The sequence below is a fragment of the Procambarus clarkii genome, chromosome 54 (assembly GCF_040958095.1).
Source record: "Procambarus clarkii isolate CNS0578487 chromosome 54, FALCON_Pclarkii_2.0, whole genome shotgun sequence".
In the NCBI taxonomy this organism is placed as follows: Eukaryota; Metazoa; Arthropoda; class Malacostraca; order Decapoda; family Cambaridae; genus Procambarus; species Procambarus clarkii.
Genome location: NC_091203.1, coordinates 686,044 through 693,338, shown reverse-complemented (window position 1 = coordinate 693,338; position 7,295 = coordinate 686,044). Strand labels below are relative to the sequence as shown.

The window sequence follows — 7,295 nt, the reverse complement described above, 5'->3', positions numbered from 1 at the left end:
CCTGGGGCTTAAAACTAGCTGGTCTGCTTGTCTGCCCCCCAAAACTTCTTCCTCCCCAGACTCCATTGGGTCTGCCATTGCTGCGTCTCGCCTCGCTTCTCACTCTGTTCTCCCTCAAGCTCTTGTACGCTTCAGTAATCATATCCGCCCTATCTGCGGCATCTTTCACCTCCTTTATCCCTGCTTCTTGGATCTTGAACTTTGTTTCGGGATGCATCATCTCCAAGAACTTCTCCATGACCATCAGTTGCTTCAGGTCAGCATAAGATCCAACTCCAGCAGCCTCAATCCACTTCTGGAATCGTCTTTCCAGATCTCTTGCTGTCTCAGCAAACGTACATGCTCCAACTTTGATCATCTCTCTGAAGCGCTTTCTATAAGCTTCTGGGGTTAACTGAAACGAGCGCAATATGCTGCTCTTTACTGTGGCGTAATCCTGGCACTCTTCCAGTGACAATTGGGTGTATGCCTCCCTGGCTGCACCGGTCAATCTTAACTGGACCAGCTGGGCCCATTCCTCCTGTGGCCACTCCTTGATGCTGGCTACTTTTTCAAAGTGCTCGAAAAAGCTCTCTGCCTCTTCGGGAACAAACAAGGGAATGTCCTTCTCCCTAACCCTAACATCTGGTGGGTGTGATACCTGGGTGGTGCTCTCTGGCAACCCATGTTCAATCCTCTGCTCAGCCAAGGTTCTATTCGCTTCTATCTGCATTTGTTTTGTTCTCTCTTTTTCTTTTTCGACCTGGGCTTTTTCTTTTTCGACCTGGGCTTTTTCTTTTTCTACTTCCAACCTGGTTTTCTCTTTTTCTACTTCCAGCCTGGTTTTCTCTTTTTCTACTTCCAGCCTGGTTTTCTCTTTTTCCTTCTCGGCTTCATTTTTCATCTGGAGTTCTAATTTCATCTTTTCCAGCTGGAACTGTCTCTCCTTGTCCTCACGCTGCATCTGGAGCTCTAACTGGAATCTCTCCAAGCTCCTATTCCGGCTACTCCTGCTACTGCGGCTACTCTTGCTGCTCCTACTCGATCCCTGGGATCTCACGTCATCCTGCCCATCATCCTCCTTTCTACTTTCAGCTCCTTCCTGGGCTCCTTGTTCTGCCGCTTCACTTCTGGCTCTCAACTGCCTCAGGATCTCATCCTTCATCCCAGCTACTTTAGATGCTTTCAACCTGATGCCACATTTTTCTGCTATTTGTTTCAATTGATCCCTCGTGCAACCTTCTAAATCCTCAGGCTTGCCTGACTCCACAAACGCTTGCACCTTATCCATCTTGTCCTGTGAGTCTTCCCAAGAGAGAGAGTATACACCTGCGGTCACACAGTTTACCTATTTCAGCAAGGGTGTACAAATCCACTCTTGGACAGGGTGTGGGTGTGTCAGTTCACTCTCCCGGACACAGGCCCCCAATTTATTATAGACTGTGGGTTGGTTGGTGTTGTCGTCGTTGATCCTTCTCTACGGACAACCCAACCCACAACTCGGTAGAGTGCTTATACTAGGAGATCACCCTTGGCGCTTCTGGCTCTTGGAGAGGGGCTCAACGTCACACGTTCAGGGGATGCGGCTCCAACACTTAGCCTCGTTGTCACGTGCACACACCCACTCGAGCCGCTGTGACTCCCCACTCTCTCCTTATGAGATATGATCTCCTCAATCCCCCTATGACTTACTAGTATTACCTCCTACCCTGTCCACAGCAGTGGTTCGTGGTTCTTCCTCTCTCTCTCTCCTTCTTTACTACCTCCTGGGAAGCCTCACTAGGACAAGGGCAAACACCAGCAAATTGTGACACATTTACTGAACAAAGCACATACACGATACATACACACATATAATAATAATGAATCCTATACTCTATAATATCACAATCAGGTTGCACTCCAATACCATCAGAACTCTATTATCAGCTTATCAAGTGGTATCCTATCTCCTGGTTCACCACCTGATACTATTAACCTCCTCAAGTTGGTCAAGCCTACACACTGTTGCACCATCAACAAGATAACATATATATATAGAAAATCAGCATTTGAATGCAATAACATATACCAGTATAAATGTTCATTGATACTTCAGTATAAAAAACTCCTTGACATAAGGATGCCAACAGTCACTCACCTCTCACTGCGTCTTGCACGCTACTGACAACCAAACACTATCAACTCCCTATAAGTAATCCACCAGAACTTCCCCCTTCCACCTCTGGAAGTTCACAACCCTAATATCCTTAGGTTCTTCCGGGCTTCACTACCAGGATCCTCTGCAGCTCCTCCAGGCTGCTATCATGAAGTTTCCTTGTGCAACTACGGTGCTTCACCCTTCTGTTAGGTTCTTCCACAGCTCTCTTGGCTGCTACACCACCTCTACAGAAGCACGTGACACTCCTCTTCACTGCTGCTTCTCCTCACAGCTCGAGGTCCTCTGCTCCACTACCTTTGGAGTCTCATCAATTACTTCATCTGCTGGCTTCGAAGTTCTCAGCAACTTCTTCCCCAAAGACAAACCTGCAACCCATCGACGTTCCAATAAAATGTTCCCCTTTAACACATAAACAAAAATAACCACACAATATGCTTGCCTCAAACCTCTATCTGTTCTCTACATACAGTGAGAGTGGACTCCCCCGTTTTGGGCGGGTCCATACTCCACCTCGCCTGGCGGCGGACCTCACTCACTGGGAGGGTCTTCCTCCATCCGGAGCCAGGCTCCCTCAGTCGTCCGCCAGCGCTCGGAGGGGGCGGACGTCGCTCCGTGCTCCTCCCTCTTCACTCTCCTATTTCAGGCCTTCTGCCTTATTAAAACATGTCTAACTTATAAATAAACATTGCTACTGTCGCTGGGCACACGACCAAACTACAAGCGATCACTATGAACTGGCGTATATCGTGCTTACCACAGATTAACTGATCGAGGGCGCTTTTCCTCTGACGGCGTCTGGTCAGGGCGCTCCACACAGCCCACAATAATGCTTCTGGGCGATTTAATATCTGCTCGTCGACCAGGACTTGAGACCACAACGTTCCCAGCTCGATTCCACAGCTGGTACGTCTGCACACTTCTCTTCTCTTAGAGATATATCACTAGGGGTTCCCTTCTGACGGGAGCTCAAACGGAGCGCGGCTTCCCCCTGCGATGTCTGGCACTCAAGTGAGGTCAAGGTCCTCCGGAAGCGAGCCTCACGCCTCCAGCAAAATGTCCACATCTCCTAGCCCGTCATTTATCTATTTTCTTCTGCATTGCCCATAATCTCAAACTGTTACACATATCCAAGCAACTATTTTACATATGCGTTATCACCTCAATACTTGCTAGACCTTCTAGTTAGGTCAGGCTTGCTGAATAACTCTCAAGAAGGGAGACTCGTTTCTCCTGCAGGCTGAGATCATAACAGTTAACACTAAATCTAAAATATTATTTTCCCGTGTTGGTTCCTTAATGTGTTGCGTAAGAAAGCAATCGTCAATTAATTCTAGAAAATCTTCTGCTTCACTATTCCCTGTTTTGTTCAACCAGTTAGTAACAAGACATCACACCAGGTGTTACTAACGCCATAACTAGTACACCACTACTATCACACCACAACTACCACACCACAACTAGTACACTTCTACTACCACACCATAACTAGTACACAACAACTAGTACACCACTACTAAAAAAGATAAATTTGGAAATTTGGATCTTGAAAGTGTAAGTAATACACTGACAGAAGAAATTACTGATGCTGGACAGCCTGCCTCTTCTCAAGAATTTCCGAAGAAGAGATTGAATAGTTGGCAGCGTGCTAGAGCAGAATACCATAAGAAAATTTCAGAAATAGAAAAAATAAAAGAGGAATCAGCTACAAGAAAAAAAAGAAATTGAGGAAGCAAAGAGAAAGCACAAAGAGAAGAGATTGCAACGCTATAAAAAATTAAATCAGAAAACTAAGAAAGGTCAGCCAGTTATGAGTAGCAGGATTGAACTAATGCTTGAGCAGCTCCAAGGAGAAGTGGGCTAGCATCGAGAAGTGGTTACTTCTCGATGCTTCTCTTAACTGAGAAGTGGTTAAGCATCAATATCTAATGTTCAGTCAAGTATTGAGTGCTCAGGAAATATAGTGTAATTTAGAAAAAAAAAAAATAGGAAGGTTCGTAGTTGGGTGGTATGGTTACAGTTCAAGTTAAGTTACAACCCAGTTGCAGTATACATACCCCCAGTGACCATGACTTCCCTTTTGCGACAAAGCTTAAGATGCATTCACTGGAAAGGCGAAGAGTTAGAGGTGACATGATTGAGGTTTACAAGTGGATGAATGGATATAACAGGGGGGATATTAATAGGGTATTAAAAATATCAACACAAGACAGAACACGAAACAATGGGTATAAATTGGATAAGTTTAGATTTAGGAAAGACTTGGGTAAATACTGGTTCAGTAACATGGTTGTTGATTTGTGGAACCAATTGCCGCGTAACGTGATGGAGGTGGTGTCCCTCGATTGTTTCAAGCGCGGGTTGGACAAGTATATGAGTGGGATTGGGTGGTTATAGAATAGGAGCTGCCTCGTATGGGCCAATAGGCCTTCTGCAGTTCCCTTTGTTCTTATGTTCTTATGTACTACCACAGCACAACTATTACATCACTACTACAAAAACACAACTAATACACCACTACTACAACACCACAACTAGTACATCACAACTAGTACACCACTACTACCACACCACAACTAGTACATCACTACTACCACACCAGAACTAGTACACCACTACTACCACACTACAACTAGTACACCACTACTACCACACTATAACTAGTACACAACTACTACCACACCACATCTAGTACACCACTACTACCACACCACAACTAGTACAAACCTACTACCTCACCACCACTTATACACCACTACTACCACACCACAACTAGTACACAACTACTACCACACCAACAGTAGTTCAACACTATAACCACACCACCACTAGAACAACAATACTCGCACACCACCAAAAGTGCACCACTTCTACCAAATCACAACTAGTACAACACTATAACCACACCACCACTAGAACAACAATACTCGCACACCACCAAAAGTGCACCACTACTACCAAATCACAACTAGTACAACACTACTACCACACCACAAATTATAGACCACCACTAGTACATCATTAATACCACACCAGAAATAGTACACAACCAATAGTACACAACTTCCAGTACACCAATACTACCACACTACAACTAGTACACCACTACTACCACTCCACAACTAGTACACCACTACTACCACACCACAACTAGTACATCACTACTACCACACCAAAACTGGTACACCACTACTTCCACACCACTAGTACAACATTACTACCACACCACCACTAGTACACCACTACTACCACACCATCATTAGTATACCACTGCTACCACACCATCACTAGTACACCACTACTACCACACCACAACAAATACACCACTACTGCCACACCACCACTAGTACACCACTACTCCCACATTATCACTAGTACACCAATATTACCACACAACAACTAGTACACCACTACTGCCACACCACCACTAATACACCACTACTACCACACTATCGTTAGTGCACCACTACTACCACACCACATCTAGTACACCACTACTACCACACTACAACTAGTACACCACTACTACTACACCATCACTAGTACACCACTACTACCACACCATCACTAGTACACCACTACTACCACACCACAATTAGTACACCACCACTAAAACACCACCATTAGTACACCACCATTAGTACACCACAACTTGTACACAATTTCTACCACACCACAACTATTACACCACTACTACCACACCACAACTAGTATCCCATTACTACCACACCACGACTAGTACACCACTACTACCACACCACAACTAATACACCACTAATACCACACCACAAGTAGTTCACCACTACTACAAAATTACAACTAGTACACCACTGCTACAACACCACAACTAGTACATCACACCTAATACACCACTTCTACAACACATAACATAAGAACATAAGAACAAAGCGGTCTTGGAGCGAGACATGAACCCAGCGATAGGTGACTTAAATGGGGATTTCGATGTGGATTCAATATATAACTTATTTAAGAATATTCTAAACAAAGCACAGGAACGTAGTATACCATACAAATTGAATAGATCGAATACTAATGACCCAAAGTGGATAACAAAGAATTTGAAGAACCTTATAGGTAAAAAGAGAGCTTGGTACAAAAGGATTAAAAATGGGGAGGTCACTTTAGAACAGGAATTCGTACAACTGGTTAGAAATGTTAAAAAAGAGATAAGGAAAGCAAAAAGAAACTATGAAGTTCGCATAGCAGGGCAAGCAAATACAAATCCTAAAGAGTTTTTTCAGTTATATCGTACTAAGACTAGGGAAAGGATAGGTCCATTAAAAACTGAGACAGGTCAAATAACAGATAGTGATGAAGAGATGAGTAGTATTTTTAATAAATATTTTGTATCTGTATTTACTAAAGAGGAACTTAACAATATGCCTTCAGCCGAACAAGTCTATGTGGGTGGGGACGAGGACAGGTTGACGAGTTTAGCAGTTACCAGGGAGGATGTTCTTAAACAAATAGTAAAACTCAAACCAAACAAATCCCCAGGGCCGGATGAAGTGTTTGCTAGGGTGCTTAAAGAATGCAAAGAGGAGCTTTGTGACCCACTGTCAACCATATTTAATAAATCAATAGAGTCAGGCAGAGTGCCAGAGTTTTGGAAAGTTGCTAATGTGATACCAGTTTTTAAGAAAGGAGATAGATCACTTGCGTCTAACTATCGACCAATTAGCCTAACGTCTATTGTGGGAAAGTTACTCGAATCTATAATAGCAAATAAAATTCGTCTTCATCTTGAAAAACATAAATTAATAATTGAGTCGCAACATGGTTTTATAAATGGCCGTTCATGTTTAACAAATTTGTTATCTTTTTATTCTAGCATTGTTGAGGCAGTTGATAGTGGTAAGGATTGCGATGTTGTATACCTTGACTTTAGCCAAGCTTTCGATACAGTGCCACATGAAAGACTGATTAAAAAAATAGAGTCTCATGGTATTGGGGGTGCTATATTAAGCTGGATTAGGGCATGGCTATACCAAAGGAAACAGAGAGTTAGTATAAATGGAATCAAGTCAGAGTGGGAAAATGTTGTAAGTGGAGTGCCTCAAGGCTCTGTCCTGGGACCTCTGTTGTTTATAATATATATAAATGATTTAGATTCAGGTTTGAGTAGCGGCGTTTGCAG

The 7,295-nt window shown here is 43.5% G+C and overlaps 1 long non-coding RNA gene across 1 annotated transcript; it reads right to left on the bottom strand.

Moving 5' to 3' along the window:
* Positions 1–1,781: 1,781 nt before the first annotated feature.
* Positions 1,782–3,062, bottom strand: LOC138352603 (uncharacterized). The gene is made up of 2 exons (XR_011222833.1): positions 2,895–3,062; positions 1,782–2,505 (listed from the first exon to the last, which is right to left on the bottom strand). It is a non-coding gene; the product is annotated as an uncharacterized lncRNA (long non-coding RNA).
* Positions 3,063–7,295: the final 4,233 nt, after the last annotated feature.